At 37.8% G+C, this 27,959-nt stretch overlaps 1 protein-coding gene across 7 annotated transcripts in view; it reads right to left on the reverse strand.

Moving 5' to 3' along the window:
• The window catches only part of LOC146760138 (uncharacterized), a 91,377-nt gene that overhangs the window by 31,426 nt on the left and 31,992 nt on the right, over positions 1-27,959 (reverse strand). For 2 of the 7 annotated variants that reach the window (XR_014948105.1, XR_014948110.1), the window contains 3 exons: positions 24,674-24,869; positions 10,450-10,580; positions 9,737-9,874 (listed from right to left, as the gene is read on the reverse strand). The gene's annotated coding sequence lies outside the window, so the exon portion shown is untranslated. Of the gene's footprint in view, positions 1-9,732; positions 9,875-10,449; positions 10,581-17,122; positions 17,258-24,673; positions 24,870-26,547; positions 26,637-27,959 lie in introns of those variants that run through there. The other 5 variants (XR_014948107.1, XR_014948111.1, XR_014948106.1 and 2 more) reach the window with 4 other exon arrangements.

Raw genomic sequence — 27,959 nt, forward strand, 5'->3', positions numbered from 1 at the left:
TCATTCTTGTTATTTTGATATTATCAATCATCACATCATTTTGGAAAATGCAGTACTACCATCCATTTAACCTACTGTGTCTTCAGCTCTGTGGAAAGTCCACAGGAGTAGCCGAAATGCTTTCCCTGCAAAATCCTGATGCACTTAAGTCCAGAGGAGCTTATTCTAATGCTGCAAAGCATTATTTCAAGTTCACAGTAAAAAGATTTCAAATGCTTAAAGCATCTGTAACCTTTCACTATAGAATACTCCTACTAGAACATTGACTTAATTTTAGAAGCATTAAAAAATTGAAGGTGAAGCTGCTATTTTGCCACACTCCAATTAATCTGTAGTTTATAACTGCTTGCTTTCTTGGCCAAAGACATACTTAGATTGATGTTAGAGACAAGGCTTCTGCAGAACAGTGAACTGAGTATCATGAACAAAACTGTTGACTGGGCAGCTGATGCTTTGCCTGCCAAGGAAGCTCTAGGAGAGGAAGAAGCCTGCATATGGTACTTTCAGCATCAAGACCCAGCCTGTTAGTAAACCGAAATCAAACCACACCTCCCATTCAACCCCTCCAAAAACCAAATCTGACCTGAACGTGATCTGTGAAATACTAAGCGCAAAACCGCAGCATGCCACAGGCATGACCTCAGGTTATTTTCATTCAGTACAATGCATGTTACAGGAACTATCTTCTGTAGAGTCATCACCACTCCAAAAATACTTAACTATCTTGTAAACACAATATTTGAAGGGTACAGCCTACAATCTGTGTGTTTTGTTCTCCTTGCCTACAGATTATCTTTGTCTCCCTAAGATAAATTTGTAAATAACGCATATCATGGCCATTGCTTTTAGTTGGTACTGCCTAAAGCAAAGTAAGCAGATTCACTACAATTATCATACATTACTTTTCTGGGAAATATTACATATAAGCAAATGCTGGTTACGCAATCTCTTGCCAATTTAATTACTTTAAAATGAAATAAGGTTTATCCACACATTTTAAACTAGCAGAATGCATATCAACACCCAGCTTCTGGAATTGAAATTCAAGTCGCATTGTTGCTTCAGCTTCAAAACATCAGTTCCACGTATCACAAAAAGAACATTACGTCCACCTTACTTTTAGAGAACTTCCTCGATTTCAGCATCTACTTCTAATTGCTAATAGCATGGGATTCTGTTTAGTAATTGACCATCACTTTTTGCCCAGACTTTCTATTACTGTTGATTAACATGTCATAAAGGTCCCCAGAACATTTTGCTACATCTGTGAAAAGCCAAACAGACAATTTCATCTTACACTGTATATTACAACTGTGGTTAGGACAGGCAGGGGATGACTCCTCCAAACTACTGTCAGACACACTGAGTACTATAAACAAATCCACATCATCTTTTATAAGAATTTTCTCATGATCTTTTGTAGAAACATCTGGGCTTGCTTATGTAGACATTAAAAAAAAAAAAAAAAAAAAAAAGACTCAATTAGCTCTGTGAAGCTAATGAGCATAAGTTACAGCATATCCAAAATCCAAATAAAGTCATCTGCAAGAGGATCAAAGATGCTGCAGTTTATGACCACTAATCCTCCACCAATCAGTGAGTCATCCGTAACTGTCCTAAATACTTCTACTCAGAGCTATCTAGCTACACTGGGAAGAATCCTGTATTCCTCCCCCACATCATTCGAACTAACATAAAACAAAAGCTACAATCTCATCAACTGCACTATTCAAGCCATAGAATTTGGACTTACATATATTTAAACACTGGAAAGAAACACAGCTCCTTCTTTTGTAGAAGAAATATCAGTAAACAAAAGTCACTGTAGTACTACCAGAGAACAACAGCAGGGAATAGTTTACTGCTAAACTACTATATCTAGCCATAGCCCACAATAAAACCACTGCACATTTTCTGTAGCAAAGCTAAACTTACAAAATGGGATAGAAAAGTGTTCACTTAACACAGTTGCTGAACAAAAGAACAGTACATATCCAAACCCACTAAGATGCCAAGCTTGTTGGTCTATAGTTCACTACTTTGAAGATATTTTTGTCTTCAGACTTTTCTCGACACAGCCAACCCAAAGAGCAGGGCTCAACAAGCTCCAGTGAAACACAGCAGACATTTAATTATTTAACTTGGGAAAGAACAGAAAGAAAAACAAAACTAAGTATCACAAAACCTTCCACTGCTCTTTAATGTTATGCCTGATTACCTAACAATATAATGGGCCTTTACACAGACTCAAGTAACATAAAAAGGATCCTTAGTCCTAGTAATTCTTAAAGATTAGAGATTTGAAACCAACAAAAATTGTGGTAGCCAATGAACTCAATGGCCACAAAAAAAATAAGGTAACTTAAAAACCAACTTTAGCCGACAGTTTCCTTACAGCTTCTTTTTAATAGTTTTCTAAGAGAGCCTATTTGGGCACTCAGCACACGCACATATATACCTTCCTTGTATTATTTTCCCAATTACTTTTAGAAAGAAGAAGGCTACGTAAATTAGCAAAGTGTAGTAATCTAAAATGTACGTAACCTCAGCAAACACGTGCCACCATCGTTAGGATGTAGGAGTGCCTTCACAGAGAAACATGCAAAAAACACCTCTGATGAAACTATGGCATACAATTATAAGCCCAGTAAGACTGACTGAAAGTGTATGCTGGAAAGCAAGGGGGAAAAAAGTTCACTGTCACCTGGAAGTGATTACAAGACAACACTGTGCTTGGTAACAAAATTATTTCCCAAACATGTAAACATTTCTCAGCAAACTGCTCAAGTCATAGATTCAATTTTTCCATTTCCTTGGGACAGCCAACAGAAACCATGCTGGTTAACACTACAGAACCACAGAACAGAAAGGATCTTGTTTGGACTGCTGACCAGCTAAGCTGTTAACCTATGCAGTGCCTTGAAGCACAACTGACCTGGATGCACAACAATTAATCATAAATAAATAAATTTATTTCCTCTATCACTCCAGTTATAAAGGTTTGCCAAATAGACTGTTTCCTGTACAGCACAGTTCATAGCATACATAGGTTTTACAGAAAGATTACATGACCAGCAATGGTGGAAGATGACAAGCAAAGGCAAAAAACCACTCATTTAAAATAATACAAACTATATTTCAGCATTAGAAGGGTCAAGATGAATACTTAAAACTGTCAGCAGTATTTCCAGGTTTTCTTGAGACTGACACATAACATATACCGTGTTGGAAAAAAATTTACTGCAACTACAGTGTAAAAAATAATTTCTACAGAACTAAACGATCTTGGAGGTCCTTTCCAACCCAGGCCATTCAACAAGTCTAAGATTTCAGCCAATATAATAACAGTTTAAATACAGCTGGCCCCTAGTCGCATAGAAAACAGAAGCCCTCTGAAAAGCTAAGTGAGTTTTGCCACTGGACAACGGTCTCCCTACACAGCAGGATGAGAGACCATGCACTTACAGAAATATAAAATCACATGATTTTAAAGAGATTTTCAGCTGCAATAATAAGAAAGTAGTTTTGTTACAGAAAGAAAGTAAATGTAACAAAATAATGCAATCCAACACCTCACAAAAACACAAAACCTTAAGGAATGTAAAGAAATGAGCCATTTATGAATTATTACAGTTCATTGAAAGTGTAATACGCAAATGCTGCAATTGCGATACAAGTTAGTGTGTCAGTGAGAAAATGCCCAAGAACAAAGTAAAGAGACAGTGAGTATCAAAGAAAAGACTCACCAGTGCTGAGGCTTTCAGTAGAAACAGATGCTCACCAACATTAAGGCACACCGCAAAAATGCCACAAAGTAACGACTTCCATAAAAAAAAGAATTCTACCTTAGTGGTGGTCAGCCCTTAAATGGGATCTAGGAGAGGTGAAGTCAAGCTCCACCAAGCTCAATTACTTTCACCTGTGCTCCCACAGCGGACTCGTCCTTTGCCTCTGATGGTTAATCAGAGATTCAGGCTGTGAACAACAGTTTCCCTTACACACACCATATAATACCATATACACAATAAAATACAATATCAAAATGCAACAAAGAGGCTTTACCGAGTACCTGTTACTCCAAGACTTGCTAAGCATTGGTTTGGTATAAAGAAATGTTGAGCAATTACCATTGCATAATTTTCTCCCCCATTCTTACTTCTTTTGCTGTCCCCTTTAATTTATTCATATATTTATTTATCTTTTTAATATAATCTTGACTCATGACTTTTATTTTGTTTTTGCCATTCTAATTCTCTCTGATGTCCTAACAAGGCAAGAAGCAAGCACAAAGCATGTCTGGTTGTTCAGGATCTACCCATCTCTTCTGCACATTCAAACAAATCAAGAGAATATTTTTACATCCAAAACTTGTTGCAAAGTGGACAGTTGCAGTGCACAGCAAATGCCAAGGCCAGGCTCCTCAAAGGCACCCTGCAAGTCTAACAACACTTAACAGCCATCTTTGCTTGACAGTGCTGTAAAAAAACCCTTTAATCTAGCACAAGCTACTACTGCCCTGCTATGGATTTCTTTAATGACTTCATTGCATGCCATTCAAACAAAGATTTATTGACCTAAATGCACCAGGGGCACACAGAAGAAAAACAAACAAACAAACAACATCAACAAAAAAACAGCAAAAACATAATTAACGTAGCTAGGATGCAAAAAGCCCCTGAAGACGCAACTTCCACTTCCATACATTTTCCTCTTTAGGGGAGACCATAAACAACAAACCTTTTCTATGTTCTTACTGCTTTCCACTTCAATAAGTACAACTCTGCCTCAGCCTCATGCACCCAAGTGGGCACAGCCTGTAAAACATCCCGTTTGATTCCACAGGCAAAGACACACTAGTTGACCTGGCTATCCCTGCGGCAACCTTTTTTGGACATGCACCACCTAATTTCACATACTTGAAGAACATCGATGCTCTGAAGCCATCGGCTCCGGCGCAGACACATCCTGCAGCAGGGGGGGACTGTAGTATGTGTGGGCAAGTCCCAAAATCGAGGAGCCCCTGGGGTGAGCAGACAGCCAGGAACCACCAGCGCCCTGCGAGCCGCTGAAGGACCCAATGGTGGTGGCCAGAAACATGGGTGGAATATTTAAACGGCGTAACGCTCCCGTCTATAACGGTGGCTCATGTGATCGGCTCCAGCTCAGCACACCCAGCAGGGGTCCCAAAGCAAGAAGAGAGCAGCTGAGCAGGTGCGGGCAGGACCAGGAGCACCGACAATCACACCCACGTGTCCAAAAGCAGCTCCAGAGGGAGCACTCGTGCAGGAGCAAAGCATGTGCAGGAGCACAGCATGCTCGCTGCTTGCCTGCAAGGAGAACGGCAGGCAGCCTGCTTTCTCTCTTGAAACAAACACGGGGAGCACCTGCTGAAACATTAAGCTGAGGTTGAAACTCAGACTGGGAAGCAAAGCCTTCCCTTCCTGGGCTGATACAGACCTCGCTGGCAGTGAAAAGAGATAAGAAAGCTACCAGCCCTGAGCAGACAGACCAAGTAAACTTGCAGAATGGACCCATACCTCTGCTCAGAGCACGAGGAGCACCCCCTTGTCCAAAAAGTACCCCCTAAGCAACAGAGATCCTGGGGGGCTGGATAAAGGAAAGGGCATGGGGAACAGCCAAGGCCAGGAAGGGAAAGCCACATTAAGCTGCTCTGACTGAGGACCAGCTGTCCACACAGAGAGGCAATGAAGCATTCATTTGCCATCCAGATAAGCTCTCAAGAGTGGTTTTCCTCCTGCTGGTGACCTTTATTTGTGATAAAAAGAAAAGATTAGCAGCCCCAGGAAAGCAAGAGGGCTACTATCCATTACTGCTTTTTCAAGTCAAGACAAGGTCCTCTTTGCTCCCTGTATTTCAGGCAGGCACCAATGAGGCTGTAGGGAGAAGCCCTATGGCTTCATGGCTTAGAGCTCCTTAGTTAATGTAGTGGGAGTTCAGATTGCGTTATCTGCCACCTCTTTTGTAGCACGGAAAGATAATGAGAGTGTAGGAAGACCCACTTGATCAACTTGTGGTTAAGAGGGTCTTGTTGGAGAAATTTTGTTATTTCTTTTTTTTTGATCGTGGGGCAGTTGATTCAGCACCAAGCCTGCTGGCAGCAGATTGAGTTCACCTAGGTCAAAGGGGAAAAAGCATTCTGACCCAGATGTTGTTGGAACTGATTGACAGGACTCTAAACTAGGTTCAGAGGGTGAGGGGATAAAACCGTGCTCATTGGAGATGACCCTAAAAGTAGTGTTTCAGGGTCAGAGGTGAGACTAATAGCCTAGATGAAGTGCATCTGCACCACTGTGTGCAGGACTGGCAACAAACAGGAGGAACTTCAAGCCACGTTGTGAAAGGAGAGCTAGAACTCATTTGCCATCACCGGCACATGGTAGGATCATTCCCACAACCGGAGCACTGCAGCAGAGGGCTATAAACTCCATCAGAGGGATAGGTGAAGAAGAAAGAGCAGTAGGGTGGCTCTATATGGGAATAATAACATCTAGTTGTTATAGGTAAGCATTGGGGGAAGACCTGGAGATATTTAAGAGTAGTCAGAGTACTTAGGGACATGGTTTAGTAAGCAGTATTAGCAACATAAAGAAAATATAGTTATTATCAATAGCTAACAGAATTCTTTAGTTTGTTTTTTAAATTAAAACACATTAAAAGTGCACACACCCCATAGAACTAGCAGGTTAAACATATACACTAGTGTACTATGAACAGGAACTAAGTAAAACATGAAAGCCATGGTGCAATTAGAAAACTATGAACCACACTGCTGTCATGGAAACCTGGTGGGATGTACCACAAAACTGTAACAGTGCACTTGAAGGGTATAAGTTTTACAGGAAAAATTAGTAGAGAAGAGAGGGAGTGTTGCCCTTTAACTTGAGAAGTGGATACACGGTTACTTGGAGCAGCTGCCTCTGAGAAACATGCAAACTGAGAGCTTGTGGGTAAAAATTAGACCTAAATCTTAAATCTAAGTCTTTAAAGCTTCATCCAACATGATTCCTTCTGTGTTTCTATGATACGTTGATTCTAAAATACACTGCTTCATTTTAATTATGATCCATGTCTGCCTTTTAAGAAAGGGTTTGAGAAAAAGCTGTTAGCAAGAATCAAGGCCTCTGGAGCATAGCACCATCTGGAAGGTCTGCCTATGTTTGCTACTGATGGGACACAAGGGATAGCAGACAGGACTTGAACTAGGCTGCAGATTCCCTGGAAAAAGAGGTTTCCATCCTCCTTATTTGAGAGACAGGGTAACAAGACGAAAAACAAGACTGTTTTGGTAATATTTTAATAGGCACACTGACAGATATATTAAACAGTGGAGAAAGCATTGGTTGGATTCTCACACTGACCTCAAGCAAGAAAAGAACATGGCCTAACTATTCCAAATTACTTCCTAAATCAAAAGTAAGAGCTAAGGACTATGGCTTAGAGGATTGGAATGTTCTAAATGCTATAGACCTTCACCTCATTAATTTCTACATCTTTCACATGGAAATAATCCAAGTGGAAAGAAAATGAACTTCCAGATAGTTTTCAAACTTGGAGTCCCTTTATATTCCAGCTGCACACCTTCAATGCTGTAATTTCCTCCACCGTACCTAAAGTCATTATCTTATCTGAAGGACATTTCAGGAGGAAGAGGGCAGGGTCTGGAGCATCGTTACCTCATGCCATTAAATATCTGTCCCATCTTTTCTTCCAGTTCCTAGACCTGCTGAGCATACCCTGAAGAGTTCACAAAGCACAATGGAGCCAGAGCAGGAAATAAGAGCAGTAGATGAGTCACTGATGCCAGGAAACCACCTCTGTAACATCTGAATTAATGTACTAAGGCTGCTCTCAGTCACCATACTTTCAGCTTTTTAATACTCATTTGAAATATTTTACTTCAATAATAAAAGCAAAGGACATTCAGTCTGAACTACGATTAAGACTTCATGCATAAAAATAATTGCTACTCAGAACAACTCCACTTTGCCCTGATTTATTTATTTATTGTGCTGAAAAGAAAAAATGAAACAGGACAATTAAGGCCTAACTAACTAAAAATGCACCCAATCCCAACAACTTTATCAGTTCGTACCTGAAGCGCTTTCACTAAATCAGTAGAAGTACTTATCAATGAAGATAGTTAAATGCTTGGAATCGTATCACATCCAGTCCTTGAGGGACAATGTCTTTCCTGCCTGTCGTCCATCATCCTTCAATTTCTTAACACAGAATGGCTTGAAGAAAAATCAGTGTATAGATACATGCAAGTAAACAAAAGGATTTACTTCTTTCCAGGAAGATCTGGAATTCTTTTCTTACCAAACCATTGGTGTCTTAAATTAAGGAAGAGTAAGGAAACAGAGAAACAGTACTTAGGAAACAGTGTGTTTTCTCCCTGTTGCTTCTTGGGGTTACTAGACACTAATAGCATTATCCTTGTTGAGCTCACCTATTTTTACTCATGGTTTTAAATTGTATAGCCTGAAGTAGAAGCTTCTGACTGCAGTGCGCATTTTTGAACTATTTTAGCATTAACAGTTATTTCTGGATGTGTTTGAGAGAAATAATTAAATCAGAATAGCAGACAGCGTTTATTAAATCCATGTACTTATATATTTCTGCCTGAATTGTGCAAGTATTTAGTGCATCTCACCTACTTTCTCATTCTATTTATACTACTGGTGCTGATGTAAATGTTAGTGCAACAAGTACTTATTTTTCTTTAGACAGCCAGAAGTTATTTTTGTTTGTTTTAAATCAAAATTGGTCACCATATAAAATCAAAAATGATTTCAGTAACGTCTGTTACAAAGAACTTTATGGTGGTCGTCTGTGAGTCATGGAATACCAGTTCACAATGGAAGGATAGGTTTTCCCACTCATTGTGGGATTCTAAATTCCTGGGTAAAAAATAGGAAGGTTCTGCAGTATTCTCTATTAGCCCCAAACCCATAATCTGCGATTTAATGAATATTCAGAGAGATGCAACACTAAAAACAGACTAATCAAGAAGGCAGCAGAGACAAATAGCACAGACACACAGGTGCAGGCAGAACAAACACTTCTACCTGACATACATTTTAATAATGAACTGAGTTAATAAAGCATTTCCTTTCAGTATATGTACTGCCTTACATTCTTACCAAAGTATCAGTCATTTTCTAGGTAGTTCTAAGATTTGCATGAATGTAAGTATGCAGAATGCAAATAGAGCACCATAGGGAAGACAATCAGACACAAACATGAAAGCACCAGGAAAACAAAAAGCTGCCATACAAGCTGTACTGAAGAAATCCCATAACACAGAGGGAATGTGTTTCCACGGTTGTTGGAAATTTCCTATGAAAGCTTTGAGGGTAGAATAAGCACTGTTACGTGCTACCATTTTCAGAATTTACCACCTAATTTTAAGTCACACTCGACCACTTTGAAAGCATGAGTACACAATTAGATTCTACCCTGTTGCCATCCTGATTAGTTAATGCTACACTTATTTATCCTTAGACAATTTGCTTTCCAAATAAGAGATGACAGAATGGCAAATCTGCAGTGACTGTAAGCAGACAGCAACATGAGAAGTGCTCTGCAAGACCCTCAGCTACTTGGTGGAGCACACACACACAGCAGACCATGGAGGTAATGTCTGGGATCTGGAAATTCTCACTAGCAGTAGTAAATCAGCAATTTTTTTTTTCATTTATGTAACTTTACCTACAATAAAAGATGCAGAATTTTCCCTTTGTATTTCAGACAGTGGATTATCCGAGCCAGAGTAGGGTAGAAAGCAGGACTTCATTCACTTTTACTCTTCTTGACAAGATAAATCATCTTTTTGAGGGACTTTTTCCTTCTCCTGTGAATGAAAATAAAGGCACATGCCAGTTCATCACTCTTATTGCTCAATATTTCTACTGATTTCACAAGAATGTATTGCTCAACTTCCTCTAAAGAAGCTGTGTGACCGTTAAGTGATGAGAGAAAGCTGAGATGAATTTTAAGCCATTTGTAGTGATGACTGCAGAACACTTAGATTCACTTTTGTTGTATAAAGGCTTTCTGCTGACATTGGTGGGATTGATCATTAATTTGCACATTTGAAATATGGCATTTGAAGACTAGCAAGAACATCCTGCAGCAGAACAGTGATTTATCAGATAGTTTTCATTTCAGAACCGTTGATAATTTCCTGGTATGAGCAATTTGGCATTGAAATCTGGGGATACAGGACAGAATGGAAAAACAGTTCATTTGTTATTAAAACTGCTGATTTGCAGTGATCTGAATTACTCCTTTCTTAGTCAGATTGGATTTAGTGAAAGCAAGACAAATAGGACTGAGAAGGACTGAGGCATTCACTATCTAAAAATAATGTGGTTGGGGTTTTTTGTGTTTTGTTTTTTTCTTCAATAGCTTCTCATCTTTGCTTACCTTAGATAGGTTATTTTCCTTAGAATTCCACAAGCAAGGGAAGGCAAGACAGAGGAACAGGACTCCTTCCCTCTAAAATCACTTCATTTTTAAATTCGTTTTCTTTCATATCTACTTGATTACCATGGAAACTAAAAAAGAAAAAAAGAAGAAAAATATTCTTTTGTGTATTGATTACATGGCACTTCAGACATACAAAATTCTATGCAGTATCATAAGAACAAACAAATAGCTGCCTACAGGCTGCAGAGTTGAAGAACTTCTAATTTGAAAATGTACTGGATAATCAAAGAGATGAGAATAACACCATGAAAATAGGAAAGCAGGACAGGGGGCAGATTTATTTATTTAGAATGCAGCTACCTTATTTTATTAATGCACTACAACAGATTGTTGGTGTTGCTGTTAGTGTTCCTTCCCAGAACTCCACCCCCTTGACCAGCCAAGCTTACCACAGTATGAATAATGTATTTTTTCCACATCTAGACATACTTGGATATTTTCCTTGAGGAAAATAACATCAGAGAAGCAAAACACTATTTCTTAACCTGCAAATATTCTACAGTAGGAACCAAATGTTTAAGACTGGAAATACAGTTCTGGGTTTGTAGATGAGAAGAAAGAACAACTGTAAAGCATACCACAGCATCAGGAAGAAGACTAATGTCTCCAAGGGCAATGTATATATTAAAGCAGTTAAGTCAAGTAAGTTATAAGGACCATTAATTCCTGTGAAATAAAGGTAATAGGCATCTTCCCCTCACAATTACACTTAGCAAAAACCTAAAGCATCTTAGATGAAAATAAGTACAAAGATAATTAAGTGCATGTGGGACATCAAAACACATCCAATTCATAACTGCATACTCTAAAAAGTAAACATGCTGAGCAACATTTATCAACAGTTTTAAATCCATCAGTAATACAGGCTAACGGACTTCTATGTGAAGTTACAATATTCAGTACATCTTCAACATGACAAAACTGGGTTCAAGACTACATTCTGGTAATAACAGTCACTTGGCATCACCACTATTCTGGTGATAACAGACATTTAATCAGAGAGGGTCAAAGTTTTGGGAGAAGGATTTAATGCTTGGAAAAAGAATAATAATAATCACCACTAAGTCTTCTCTTGTTCAAAAGAAATAAAATAATAATTAAAACATTGGCTCTACAAGGATGTACTCAGTTTCCTGAGCTGCTGATTCATCTTGGTGGAGCTCCACGTATGTGTTGAGACTTCCAAAAACATCTTCCCTGTGTATACAAGCCCTGGCCAACAGCACTGCTGAATCCAAATTTAAGCTGACGGCATTCAGAAGTGTTTTGCAAACCTGAAACATTGCCCTAGAAAAGCAGTACTGCAGAGCTGGTGCAGATGATGTGCTGTACCCACATTACTACATGCCCTACTCCTTCAGGGACACCATGACCATCTTCTCTAAGATGGATTTCCCAATGTTGGAAAAGCATTAGAGTGTGCTGATTCCATGCCACAACCCTGGGATAAGTCAAGCTTAGTACACTGCTAACAGATAGTTTAGAATCTAACAGATACTTCAGGGTAATCATCCCTGCTACACAACTGGAGATAACCCAAAATCATATCAATGTATGTGAAACTTAAGAGCTCAGCCTCACCCAGCTCTAGGAACTGGCAGGGTCTCCTTGAAATTTCCTCTTCATTTTTTTTTCCAGAATAACTGAGTATTTGCTGCTGCCAAGAGACCAGTGCTGGTACCTGCTTTTCAGATCCTATTTAATTTAGGCTAACATGGAGAAACCTTCCTTAAATATATAAATGAACAAAACTGTAAGTGTGATAGATCTAAAAAGAATACAAAAACTAAGAAACTTACAACACTGATGATAAAGAGCTGATATCAAACACAAATATGACATACTAAAATTGTGCTACTTATGGATCTTTCAAGACTTCGCTGTGCTACTTAAAGTCACACTAAGGAAAAGATTAATATTTTCTTAATCATACCCAGATGGTATAATAGCAGCCTTAGAAATCTGATGTACAGGAAAACACCACCCTATTTCTATTTTTACACTGTACACCTAGTTATGTACTTGAGAAGGTTTCAGTTGGCTCAATAATTTAATGTTATAAAAGTCTGAATTGAAACCACATTTTGCAATAGACTCAACATTTCTATACTAAAAATTGTTCAACTGTGATGAGAACAAATGCTTGTAAGTAATATAGATTATCATCTACAGACCTTTTATAAAATGTTTGAGAGTGGAAAACAAGTTTGTCTCATTCTTAGAAGCACAAATCACTTATTCCATTATTCAGGCTGTTCACTGGCCAGACCTAGCAGAACATACTTGCATTTGAATCACTGCACGCATATAATGAGAGTTTCCAAAGTTTCTGCCTGCCCAGCTCTCTTCTGTAGCTAATCCTTTCACAGAGAGCAGTTTTATAGAGGAAAACAAGGTACCCATTCTGCAAAGTTGCATGGCATCAACCTGTCCAACCTAGAGCAGAGAAAATAATGTTGGGAGTACATTATAGACTTGCTTTAGTTGCTTCCAGTTTAAAAAACAAAAACAAAAACACACACACAAAAAACATGAGAGGAAAAACAGAAGTGATGTGTAATAATAATACAATCAAGTTGTATTTTGACCGTTCTCCTATTTCACAAAAACAAATAAAAGAAAAAACAAATGCCATACTCTAAACAGCTTGCAAATTCTAGTAACTCAAGATTTCAGTAGTATGCCCCTTGTTTTCCCTCAATCCCTTCCTAAAATATTTTGGCTATCAGATAGCCAAATGATTTTCCTTATATTCTGATGTTTTGTGAATAAGTCATCACTACAGCACTTCTTTTATCTTATGGAAAAAATTCTGTCTTGTATTCTAATCTGACTTATTTTGTTGCATGCTGTCTAATTCCCTATCATACACTTCTACTGAAATAAGGGACTCTATTCATGCTTCCTGATAATATGCATACACAACTAAATAACTATAACAACTCCTTCATTTCTTAATCTAATGCACTACAAAAATTCACTGAAAAAGCCATTTATGATTATGATTAAGGTTTTAGCAGCAACCAAAAATCAGATCCATCCACTCTATACACCACCCTTTTAACAAGTGAAATATAAGGATAACCACTCTAAATTTTTGAATCTCACTTTAAAATATAAATATTAAAAAAATAAAATAATGCATACCATAATTTTGCCACAGAACATCTTCTCATGTTTACAGCGGTATTGCTTTAGGCATATTGAAGCAGAATTGGCATTTTAACTCTGATTCTCTGGATGCAGTCTACAACTCGATTTTGGCACTCTTGTTTTTCATACCACTAACTCAGCCAGAATGTTATGTGAACACAGTATTTTAAATGTATTTCACTTAACTAAAAAAAAAAAAAATGTCTTTTTTGTGCAAGTCTTAATATTTATTTAGGCTGCATTTTTTTTCCCCTATACCTAAGAATACTTCATTACTTGGACTGTCTACATTTAACCTTCTGTCCCTTGGCTATTTTTCTTACTTGGAAATACCTTGCTAAGACATCTTGTCTTGTGGTAGTTGCTCTAGCCATCTCATCTACAGGGATATGTTCAGATTTTGTAACTTGTAGGTGGCAGAGGATTACAATTGTCTAATGTTTTTTTCTTTAATTTAATAGACAACTTCAGAATTCTTTTAATACTGAAGCCAGGAGATCAGAGAAAGGGTGCTCCTGAATAGTTTGTATGCAGTGTTTTGGATTGAATCATACAATCATTTGGGTAAAAGAAGATCTTTGAAGTTAACAAGTTAAACCATTAAGTAGCACCGTCAGGTCAATCACCAAACCGTGTCCCTAAGCACGACATCTACACATCATTTAATACCTCCAGGGATAATGACTCAACTACTTCCCTGGGCAGCCTGTTCCAATGCTTAACAACTCTCTCTGTGAAATAACTTACCTTGATATCAAACCTAAACTTCTTCTGGTGCAACTTGAGGCTGTTTCCTCTTGTCCTGCCTGAGTATCTTCTTGCTTGGAAGATGAGAGGCTAAATAACCTGTTACCTCAACTTCACCTCATATCACTTCTTATCTAGACCCTTTATCATTTTGTTACCCTTCTTTGTACTTGCTCTAGTACCTCAACGTCTTATAGAGAAGGGCCCCAAACTAAACACAGCATTTGAGGTGCAGCCTCGCCAGAGCTGAGTACTGGATTACAATCACTTCAAATCACTCTTGGCCACAGTGTTTCTGAAACAAGCCAGGCTGCTATTGGGGAACGCTGCTAGCTCATGTTCCTGTTGACCAGCACCCCATGGTCCTTTTCCTACTGACTACTTACCAGTCACTCTTCCCCCAACCCATAGCATTACATGTGGCTGCTGCAGTTCAGGTGCAGGACCCTGCCCTTAGCCTTCTTGAACCCAATACAACAGGTCTCAATTCAACGGTTCAACATACCTGGACACCTCTGCAGAATCTCCCCACCCTCAAGCAAATCAACACACCCATGCAAACATGATGCTACCTACAGACTTACTGAGAGCATATGTAATCCCCTCATCCAGACCACTGGTAAAGTTACTATGGAGAATTGGTCCAAACACCGAGCCCTGGGGAACACTACTTGTGACTGGCCTCCAACTAGATTTAATTCCATTTACCACAAATCTTTGAGCCCAGCCACCCATCTGTTTTCTCATCCAGCAAAATGTACACTAGTCTAAGCTACAATCAACCAGTTTCTCCTAGAGAATACTGTGAGAAAAAGTGCCAAAAGCTTTACTAAGGTCTAACTAGTCATCCTCCATGGCCTTTTCCCTAATCCACTGAGCTGACCATCTTGTCATACAAGATCAGCTTAGTCAGCAGGACCTGCCTTTCAAAAACCATGTTGGCTGGACCTGGTCACCTTGTTTCGTAAACACTGCATCATAGCACTCAAAGCAATCTGCTCCATAATCTTCCCTAGCATTGAAGTCAGTCTGACAAGCCAGTGACAACATCTGGGATCTCCACAAATCGCTAGAACAGGAGGTAAATTGTGATAAGTGTTTTGATGAGCACTTTACTAGCTCCTTCATTGCCCTATGCAGATCTTATCCAGCCCCATAGACTTGCATGCACTTAAGTGATATAGCAGGTTGCTAACCATTTTGTTTTTAAGTACGAGGGCTTCGTTCTGCTCCCATTCCTATATTACAGCATGTTCCTTAGTATTTATTGTCACTGACTTCCGCAGTGTGAAAGTTGGGAATCTTTCCTTGTAAAGCAGAACGGAGCAGGACAGATCACTGTATGATGTTTCACTGAAGACTAAATGCTAACCATCAAGAACGGTTTTTACTGTTTACTTTCTTACTGTTGTAAGAAATAAATGCAAATGGATAGAATATGCTTTTAGGTGGCAGTATTTCAGTGACAGTTTTCCCACGTGATGAAAAAAAGTTTGCCAATGAAATGTAAAGAGCAAATGACAGGACAAGTGAGGATGTTCAGTATATATTACAGGTTTGTAAAGTAGAAGAGACTTAGTACGCTAGAAAAAAATAAAATAGAATATACATCCCTCATTGCTATATATAAAAAGAAGACAAGTTTTACTTAAAGTTATGGATTATACTAGCACTGTTAAGCAAAAAGAGCAAGTAATCCGCAGAAAATAAAGGTTCATTACAGCAAAGTAAGCTGTCATCTACCAATACCAAGTCACCCAAACTCAGCATATTTAACACGAGAGAAGCTAGTTCACAGACCTGGACTAATTCATAAATTAAACTACTCTCACCTGGTATAGAAACAGAATTATCTCAGTTCTCAAAGATCCAAAGCACAGCTGAGGTCAAAGACAGTGCAGTTATCTGTCAGTCTGACTTGACCTAGGGCTACGTAGAAAACTGATATTTAGACCCAATTAAAAAAGACAGTTAAGTAAATTTCTGGTATAAGAACAAACACTTAACACCGAGCTTGGACATTAAAGGGGATCATCTTAATACTACCTCAAGATTATATTAAATAATATAATGTTTTTTTGAAACAATAAGACAGAACAATAAGTAAAATAACCTAATGAACAAAACCAACTGGCAGCTAGCCTCACACTGTCTGCTTCATGACTTTGCTAGAAAACAAATGCAATATTGTTAAATCATCAAATGCTGCAGTGCCACTGGCATCCTGGATGACTCAACACCTCAAGCCAGAGTTTGACTCAGACATCGTTCATGAAGATGTCTGTCAATGTTTGGAAACTCTGCTTTGCATCCTTTTCTAGGACTTAATTTCTAGATGTAGATGTTCCAAATTGCAATAGGAATTTGTCACTTGGCTGACTCGTGAAAAGCCAGCCACAGAAATCTCCAGTGAAAACATTTTGTTGCAGAGTTCACAAAGATCTTTTGAACTCCATAAAATCATTTTTTTAAATGCTTCTTCCAGAGCTTTACTTTTTCAAGTTTAACAAAAGATTGATATCATTTACCTGATACATGCTATATTGAACAGAAGTAAAAAACTTCTGCTCTCTGTTAGGCATGGTGTTGCTGCAGCAGAGTGGTTTGTTCCTAAGAGGAATGAATACTACTATGCTGCAAGAAGGACACAAAGTGAGACCTCAGATTTAAACATTTACACAACTGGAAGTAACATACAGCATACACAGACCATTAACAAGACGGTGCTACAGCAAAGCTGATGGGAAGCATGCTCCTGCATTATTGATCCTTAGTAGAGACCTCCTTGAAAGATTTGTCGACAGTAATCGAGTTGCATGTGCGGTAAATTCCACTTTGAAGAGCTCTGCACACAAAGAACAAACTGCCTAAGGAGGACAAGTGGTGATTCAGGTAAGCCAAAGGCAAATAATTAATGAGTGAAACGTGCAAAATACATTGTACTCCTCCTGGCAAACACAACAGACCAATTGACTATGTTCACTCAAGAAGCTCACATTAAAAAAAAACAACAAACAAACAAACAAAAAAAAAACAAAGAAAGAAAGTTCTTCCCACCACACCAGTTGAGTGCAAAAGCACACACAAGGAAGGAGGACTCCAGTGAACACGAGTTTCTAGGAACATCCCACGTTTGCCTTGCGTAATTTACAGGACAGTGTTTTTCTAAATGTATGCTATTCCATTTTAGTCTCATTTAGCTTTTCCAAATCTGTCTTTCAAAGCATACTTAATTGTTGCCTTTGTTTTTAAGTCAGAAACAGGTAAGTTCTGTAGAGACAAAGAAAAACTTCAAGAGATAATCACTGAGTTTTGAACCATAAGAGATGTGTTAATATGAATACAGACTACATAGAGCGTTCCCATTAAAAATACACAGTTCAAATAAGGCTCATTTAGTTTGGGCTCCCAGGATAAAAGCAGGGCGTGCACTGCTTCATATTTCTGGGCTTCCAAATGCCCTCCTTCACTCCCTATCCTATCATTCCAAGTTCATCTGAAAAGCAGATATTTTTCAATGTTTAATGTTCCTTTGACTAAAATGATCTTGATACTGGATTAAGTACATATACTGTAAGGAGATTTTGGCAAACCTTCTACTGTCTGGGTCTTGTTAAACTCCTACTGACACTCACGCACGCACTACACAAAGGAACACAGAAGGTCAGGTGCATTTTTAAACAAAAGCAATGCCAAAGTTTCTTTTAGATAAATTTATGACCAATAGTTTACATGCATTATTAATTTGTTGAGCATTTTCTCAGAATTCTTGGAATCAAATGTCAGTTATATAAATTTTAAAAAAAGTTTGCGTTTACACAGCAGAGGGTTCAGACAAATGACTCAATGCTACAGAGGCATTCCTGAGACTCATTACTCCAAGGAATTTAAGGACAAGATCATCTTGTTTCTTGAGTGTTCTTTGGCAGCAGAAATCTAGAAACTCAAATTCCTTTTTTTTCCTTGAAATTTCACCAGTATTAAAATCTTGAAAATCTAGTATTCTTACTGAGTATTACTTACTAGTTAATTCTTACTAGTATTCTTACTCCAAGAAGGTTTAAAAGCTTCCTTCTACTTGCCAGATTAAAACAATTTTGATCCAGTTTGTACACTTTTATTCTCATGCAAATCTTCACCATGGAAAAGAGTCCTCAAGTAAATAGCTGGAAACAACAGCTAAAGACCCTCTCAGTTTTCATCTTTACAGCTGAAGCAGACCTTTCCCCCACACCTCCAAGCTGTCTGCGATAGGATACTTGCTAATTTCTCAGTGTGGACTTATTCTGTTTGGAACAAGCCTATTTGGACAGCATGAGATGCATGTATTCTGATGCCTGCTGTCTGCTTCCTGCAGTTCTAAGTCACACGGTCCTTGACAAAATTCTCACAGAGATGCAATGTTATGTCCAGAGCTTGTAAAGTGAAAAAAAATACATACCTGAGGTAATTTAAACAAAAGGCATATAGTAGGATTGTTGGGAGTGCATTGATTATAGTTTCTGTATGTGAGGAAGAATTAAAAGTACCTTTGATTTATTGTCACTGTGCTAATTGGGAGTCACCTTTAACAATCTAGAGCTATTGCAGTTTCACCAACATAATTACTCTGTGGAAGTTCATCAGTTATCTGTGTGAAGAAATTAGAAGACCTAGTCAACTACATTTAAGATTCTCTCCCCTTTCTCATTCCTTCTGCTGAAGATAAAGTTCATGAAAAAACAAAGCCACTGCCGCCACCACCAAAATGTAATGCATGCTAGCAGGTATTCTTACAAAAAAATCAGGACAAGTGTCCTAAAAGAACACCTGCCCCTTCTTTAAAGATGAAGGACTTTCAATATCTTCTTGTTGTTTGTTTGTTTTTTAAATAAGAAAAAGACTGTAGGTAAATTTTTTTCATTGTATTGTCTTGATACTTCATTACAGTTACAGAAATGTCTGCATAAAAAGTACAGTTCTTAAGCATCAGATTCCAGGCAAATGCCATTTCTAGAATCACAGAAAGGTTTACGTTGCAAAAGACTTTATGACTATCAAGTCCAATCATCCATTTAACTATATCAAGTCCACCACTAAACCACATCCCTAAGCATGAATCCACAAATACCCCCAGGGATAGAGACTCCACCACCTCCCTGTGCATACTGTTCCAATGCCTAACCATGCTATTTTGTGAAGAAATCATTTCTGATATCCAACCTAAACATTCCCTAGAATATATTGAGACTGCTTCCTTGTGTTCTGCCACTTGTCACCTAATAAAAGGGAGACTCCTCACTAAAAGCCCCATTCAGATAGCTGTAGAAAGCAATGAAGTCTCCTGTCGGCCTCCTTTTCTCCAAATTAAACAACCTCAATTCCCTCAGCTGCTTCATGTCTTTTTTTCTAGTCCCTTAACCAGATTTGTAGTTCTCCTCTGAACCAGTCTTATACTTTTTTTTGGTGTTATGCTACTGATTCCCTGATTCTAGAACAAAATGTTCTAGACAAAAGGGCACACGTGGTAGATGATAAACAAAAGCAGTTGTTTCTTAAAGACAAATTAGTACAGCAGCAGCTGAGCTTTGAAGTTTCTTATAAAATCATCATCGTGTTCTCACAGGAACATCTCAAAGGGCTAAACCAGACCTTTAAAATAGCACAAAGAACATGTGTGAAATCCTGTTTTCACGTCAGTGGAAATTTGTTTCCTTCTTTTATTGACTTGACTAACTTCAGAGGCTGCATCTTTAAGTATGCGTTTCATCTGAGAATCTGTGTGTTGATTCAATAAAAATCTTAGAAATAGTGAATGCTTCCAAGGACAGGCACAGCATTCGAGGTTGTACTAAATCACCATTACAGACGGCTTGCCTCTAACATTGAGATGTTGCCTAACTAGGAACACACAAGCTTCATGTGAACTGCTAAGGGTTTAATGTTAAATGCATGGAGATAATTGCTATTAAGTGTCCCTACACATTAAAAGGAAGTCAGGCTTTAATTTCTTTTAGGTGCAAGATATTAAGCAACAGCAAATTTAAGTCAGCATGTACTTTTGGTGAGAGCGCATGAGTTTAGAAGCAAGGGAGAAGAAAAAAACATTAAAGGAAAAAAACACAAATATCTCTTGGGATTGTCTGCTTAGTTGTAATTCAGAACAGACTCTTGATTCAATAATTACCCTTAGCATCCTAGTTTGGACATGCATTTCTCAAAAATAAACACGTGTCAAATCTATTGATGTAAAGAACAACATTGGACATTTTTTGTCTCCCAGAACTGAGCATTTTGAATCAATGGCTCTTCAGATCTGACATGCCAGCAGACAAAATGTGACTGTAAAGGATGCTGTAGCTATGAATAACGTTACAATAAAGTATTGAATGGAAGGAATAGATACCTAAAACTGAAAACATGGTATCCTGGTGAAACATTACTTAAATTTTGTTACGAAAAATCTAATATGGAGAAGTTCTCTCCCCATGTCCTTTAGGGTTTTACTGCATTCAGAAAAAAGAAGTTTGGAATTCTGTTGCTGTTCTGACTCCAAGATAGAAAACTAAGCAGTACACAAACCAACAAAAAACACTGAGAAGTGTGAGCCTGTTTTTTGTTTTCCTCTGCACATTGATGTCTTCTGTTTCAAATCTTGGTCAGAAAATGCTGATACCAGAGTGTTTTGGAAAACTACCCACAAGAAAGTCAAGGTTTTAAGGACTTGAGTTGCAGGAAAAGGCAGGAGTTTAGGACTTCATGTGAACCAACAAAGTCTGGCAATAGCAACTTGCAATGTATGGAATCATTTCCAGGAGATGTTGCATACCTGACTTGTCTCCACATGAGCTGATTCCATTAAGAAGCCTGCTGAGGTTTTACATGGGTTACTCCAAAGGTAGTGCCTCCTGTGTTATTATATTGGCATGGCAGTAGAAGTTGAACCTTCCCACCTGTTACATTTTGTTGCCGTGACAGCAGGCATTAGAGGGGCAGTCTGACAAATTCTCATCTGACCCAGAGGTGTAGCATTTTCTTCCACATAGAATACAGGCTGCACCTATTGACTCTGATTGACACTTATATTTATTTTTATATTTATATATTTATGGAAACAAGTCAGTGAAACTGAGCATAGTGAGGTGGAGACTTGTTAATTTGAAGTAGCCTGGGCCTTTTGAAAATAAAAAATAAATAAAATCATTGAATTATGGCCTCTCAACTAGCTACAGAGGCTGTTTAAAAACAGCCATTTCGCTTCATCTGGTATAACAGAAATCTTGGATGTATTTTAGGTTACCTTGTATTTACCGGGTTTAGTTTTCTTAAAAGTATTTCAAGATGTAATATTTTTACTATTAATGCCAGTGATGAGGACATAAGATTGTAAACACTATGTCCGAGAGAAAGAAAAAGCTGAACTTCAAATCAGCAAATGTACCTGGAGAAACACATCACATGAGTAGTAGAGACATAAAGCTTCTATGTTTTTCCCCCCTCAAAAGAGATGCTCTTTGCCCTCTGAGTCACAGAAGGAGCTGAAACAGCAAGTTCACTCCACACAGTGCTGGAAAAATGAAAAGATGGATAAGAAGCACTACATTTTGACCTAAGAATAAGGATTTCAAATATCAACAATACACAATGTCAAGCAATTTTTAGTACCAACTGGTGTCTGCTAAAGCAACTTATCTGTGTTTTCCTTCCTCCTACAAAGTATAAGTCTTCTTTTATCACCATGATAATGTTGAGAAAGAATGATGAGATTGTGCAAAACAAGTTGCACAAGTAGACCTATGAAGGTGCAGTCTTATGGGAGAAAGGTATGAGAAGGCAATACCTCAAGACTGCAACTAATTTAAACTCAAGATAACTCTAAACACTAGTCTGGTATCTTATCTCATTGCAACAGAAAGTACTTCAGTCTACAATATGAATCTCCTGGTACTGCAACTGTAGAAACAAATCCTTACATTGACATCATAGAAAACTAAAAACTTGGTCTATATCAATGTCAGTATTACACAATACCATTCTTTCAATATCTTCTAAGAACAAAATACGTAAAATTATATCCTATTTAAACTCCTTTTTCTGTGTACTCTGGATGCAGAAATAGGCAAATTAAGCATTCATTTTCTGTTGTTTTCAGTAAAAGAAAATACTTGTTGTACAGTCCTCCACATCAGAACCTATTGTTGCAACAGTGACAGCAAAAGAACATGTTACAATACATTTAGAGTTGACATAATTAGTCTAGTAATGAACTTCTGCACTGTTTTCAAGTGTTGTTGTATGTTGGCTTTTTTTTTAACCCAACTTCCATATAAATAAATAAATAAATAAATAAATAAATAAATGTTTTCCTCCCTTTTAGGGTATCTGCCTGTTCTACCTCACCTTAGCATCATCTAAAGTTAGAGATGCATTTCTAATTTCTACATTTAAAAGACTGTGCAGTAGGAGTGATAGACAACAAGATTTCTGTCAGCCGGCTTTGGCTTCTACAGACACTATGTACTGCAGAAAGTTCAAGTTGATGTGCCTTTTGAGATCATGCATGCAAATGGTACTGTAAATTAGTAATGAAAAAAAGAACAAAAAAACCTCACAAGTCTATTCCTTAAGTAAATTGATACATACGTAGAAGCTTCAATTTTTAAATTGCATTTTCCAAGGTGCTCAAGGTTCTGCAGCTCTCCAGCTGTGATTTTCTGAGCCACAGCCTCTTTCCCAGTCCCCTAATTTCAGAGAATGCTTCCATCAGCTACAAGGCTGACTTCGCTTTAGAAGTCACTTGCATTTATTACAAAGTTACAGAATAATTTAATCCCCCCGCTGTATTTTGATCTCAGATCTTCTACTGATAATAACAAGGCAATTTACAGTTGACTGAAAAAATGTAAATTGCTGCCAGAACTAATTAGTGCCAGCTGCACAGTCTGATCATGACGTATTCTCGTATTCGAGAGCTACTGCAAGTTGAAGTTAACTGCAGTCCATGCTGCAATTTTCAAATATTCTCAAATCATCATGATTACCACATCTCTTATTTTATCAAGGTATTTGAATCCTCCTTACTAATGAGGCAAATACCACCCTCCACCCACGCACCCCTGAGATTTCTAAAATGATGGCATTTGCTGCTCAGACTCAGTTCTCTACAGAGAGAGTATCTGGAATAAAACTAGACATTATTTCCTCTTCTTGCATAATTAATTTATGACTGAACTAAAAACCGTATCAATTTTAAAGCACTTACTATGTTTCAAGTCAGTTTCAGTTTGTATACAAGACTCTTAACCATATTTTTTTCTCATTGCAGAGAAACTCAGGTTAAAAGCTGAATGACAGTACAACAGAAACAGCAGTTGTGCAACAAGCATCACATTCACTGGTTCTAGCTTAAGAATTTGTCTGACTTGATATCAAGGGGGAAAAAAAAAAAAAAAAAAAGAAAGAAAGAAAGCCTAGTGGCATTTTCTTTTTGATATGTAGCAAGAATTCAGAATATATTAGAAAACTAATAACTCAAGGCAGTCACCCATGATTGATCTCAGTGTATTCTCATAAAGAAACAGAAGACCCATTAATTCTCAGAACTCAGAGCCTTATGTGCAAAGTTCATCATTTTGCTTTTGATTTCATTCTCTCAACTCTGATTCCTGCTAATGACTATCTTTGTGTTATGCTCAGTAGATGAATAATTGTCTGCTTGCCAAACTTTTCCACAGAGCATTATGGTACACATTACAACACCAACTTCCACACCAGCTTACTCATGCACAAGTACTCCCAGAGCTGCTCTATCTTCTATGCGACATTCTCAAAGACTAGCACAAACCTCATTCCTTTGAACATTAAAGAGACACAAAAGTCTTCAGAGAACATAGCTAAGTGTTGTGGCACTGTTCTATGGTCATAAGTAGGAATCACACATATGTTTAAGAAATTGCAGTATATTTTTTCTGCATAGGAGAATATTATGTAACCAGACTGAACACAAAGACTTGATTGTACACAGGGACAACTTCCTTCTCCTAAGGGATGAAGTTGTTAATGGAAGATTCCTGAAGGGCTTAAAGGCTTACAGAACCCACATCATACTAGAAACATCATCCTAGTGACTGAAATATGCCATTCCTAGCCACCATCATGCTTACTGTCACCCCACAGTTCTAAGCCACAACCACAGAAAAAACAGATGGAAAAATTATAAAAATCTATGCAAAGAAATAAATGTTACCACTCAAAGAGCCAAATTAAACAGAGCTAGCCTTACTTCATACTTCCTGACCTCCAGTCCTCTCTTTCTAGGATCAAAGCCATCCTCTTAGCCCCAGTCCCTCTCTTCCCTGGCAGAGGGCCCTGATTGCTTGACAGATCCCAGCTGCTTTTATCTCCACTCCTCTTAACTCCTTTCTCACAAGCAGGAGGGCACCCACAGCTGGCAAACTTGAAATCAGTGTCCTTGCAATCTGCAGAGGAGAAATATGTATCAGAACAGAAATATAAATTAATTTTTAAAAATCTAAAACTATTTCTTTACAATTGGACCCCTATAAAGCCCAAGAGGTCAGAATCTCTCAGTAGAGTTTTAAACAAATCTGGATAGAGGGAGCACATTGACATGAAACCAGCAGCCAGAATTTTCCTGAGCAGATATTTTTCTTTCTTTGTCCCCAGCATGCCCTGACACTATTATTCATGTAAGAGATGATTTGTCTATCCCACCCCTTGCTTCACTGTTCCTCCCCTAGCAATGAGGAGAGAGGACTTTCTGCTCTCACAGTCATAATGGTTTGAGATTCGGTGCAACGTAACCAGGCAAAGAAAGAAAAATAACAACAACAAGTAAGACCCAATAATTAAGAGTGTCTGCTGTGTCATGTGAAGAGAAAACATGATGCGAACTATCTATCTAATGGGGATATACCAGTAAATTATTTTCCTTGGTATCAGTAAGTTTGTATCACAGCCAACATTCTGTTGTTTGCAGACCTCTGTGCTTTTCAAGGCTACTTACTACGGTGGGGTTGCACAGAGTTTTAAGTCAACACTTTAGCCAGAAGCACAGTATTGACTACAACAGCTTTTGGCAGTTCAAGTGAGAACTATCTAAGCAAACTTCATTATTACATCAGTCGCCAAGTAGGTGTTAGGTACTGCAAAATCTGTTCAGAAATAAACATTAGCTTTCATTTTGTCCATTTTTTCTTCCATGCTGTCATGGTTTTGTAATTTTGTAATTTTACTATGACACATGCCATCCATTTTTCCTTTGAAATTGGGAATATAAACAGTTTTCACAAATTCCAAGTTGAGAAATACAGGTATTCTGATTTTTTTATTTTTTTTTTAAACTGGAAATTTAATTTCCTTCTGAAAATGTGGAGATTAGCGTACTGAATTCCTGGAAACTATACTCTGTTGCTGAATTATTATAGAAGATGTGGCTTATTACTTCTTAGATCCATAATTCAAGCTGTGGGAAACAAATTCTCAGCAAGGGGATCATTTCTGGAGAGCTGGCTATATTCACTGTTAAAAACAGTTTTCAAAGAACTGCAACATTTTTTAATATGATAAATTTTGCATTTAAATGATCATAGAGTCTCAATGGTCAGATGCTTAGTAGAATAATTTTAGTTCTGTCTCAGTATATGAGCATTTGTGCTGATAAATCTGATAGATCAATTCTAATATAGGATAATGTAGTTTTGAATAACTCCATACTTTGCACCAGGACAGGTTTAGTAATTCAATTCTGCTACAACAGTATGAATTTAATTATCTTTGTATTCTACCAATTTTCATTTGTTTGTTTGCTTCTTCACTGTTACTGTGCCATGATTATATACTTCATCTTATTATAAAACACAGATTAAAAAGCATTGTTTATCTTTTGTTTTTGGAAGGAAGTAACACAGTCCTATTATATCAAAATGTCTAATTTCACTCTCAATCAGAGTGAACACATATTTTTTCAACATGGACTATAAAACCATTATCTGCCATTCTTGTCCTCTACTCAAGGAAGTTTCAGAGTAGTTGGATTTATTGGAGCAGCCCTTCTAGCATTATAATGTTATGGATTTCTTGTTATATATCTTACTACTGTAAGCATCACTGTCAGCTGAAAAGGAGTGTCTTGACCTGCAAAGTTTCTTTTGAAAGTGAGGAAATCTGCACGACAACAAATGATTTCCTGCAGTAGGAATTCCCAGGAAAAACGCCATCTGTCACTGTAGAATATAAACAAGAACAAGGAAAGGGTGAAAAAAAAAAGACAGACAAACTACTTTGCTTAAAATAAGCTCAAATGACCTTCTCACTGTGCCAATATCCAGCTCCACAATTTGGAGATCAGGAAATTTTCCCCAGCTGAACTTGATCTACAACTGCTGCAAGAGCCCAACTTTCCACCAGCTCAAGGGCCCTGCATGCTTCGGTCGGCATTTTCTCCTTTGTTATACATTACAGGATGCATAACTGTAATTTAAGGTGAAGAAAAGATACAGTCTGAGGTACACTCCCCTCGTATACTTCCAAATATATGTATGTATATATGGATCTCTGTAGCCATGCTATGCTTCATTCATTCTGTTGCTTTAGACCAGCTGCTTTTCTTCCTTAGTGTTTTAATCATGACTGCCTGTTTTTGTGGTTTTTTTATTCCCCTGTTTTTGTATTTCCTCTTTTCTCAGTGCCTCACAGTTGTTCTGTACATGAGGATAGGGAGTTACACAAAACAAAGCACAGGTAATATTCAATGTATTAAATCCTATACTTCTCAAAGTTCTTGCTAAGGATTCTCAGATGGGAGGCCAGCATCTAATATGAGATTAAGTTTTTCTGCATAAAATGCTTGGTTACCTTGTCCCTCTTCACTGAATTACATTTAACAGCAAATAGCTCATAGGTATATGATGTATTTGAGTAAGGCATGATACTGGCTGCTACCCAGTCTTGATGAGAAAACACTGAAACATGTTCTAGGATATTTTTTAAGGAAAAATCAACTGTGTCATGTTCACGTGCAATTGAATTGTTTCTGTTTTTAAAACCTTACATTGCAGACATTTACATTTTTATAACCTCATTACAGTCATAGTTTTCATAAACAATTACAAATGAAAGAATTGAACCATTCTGGAATCAGTTCATACTTTGCCATAAAACCACGGTGAGAACAGTGAACACAGAACCTTCAGTCTGCAAAGACAGATATGGACTCCAGATAATGGCCTAAATCAAGAGATGTTGCTAATTAAGCTGATGTACAACACGTTGGCTAACCTCTATATTATTTTCAAAGTAGTGGATGCAACCCTAGTGACTAAAGAGTAATAGATCCTTCACAGATTTTGGGGAGACAATTATGATAGTAACTTCTTTTATATAAGACAATACAAAGCCTATCCAAATATCGAATTACTGGAAAAGTGCACTGGGGCAAACCCTAGAGATGAAGTAATAGTGTAAGCTAGCCAAGGTTTCTGTTTCCTAGCCTTCTTTAAGTGATGTTTTTGTCACAGATGTAACTAATGACACACACTGTTGGAGCG

The sequence above is a fragment of the Coturnix japonica genome, chromosome 7 (assembly GCF_054131305.1).
Source record: "Coturnix japonica strain WE chromosome 7, WE-NBRP24, whole genome shotgun sequence".
Classification (NCBI taxonomy): domain Eukaryota; kingdom Metazoa; phylum Chordata; class Aves; order Galliformes; family Phasianidae; genus Coturnix; species Coturnix japonica.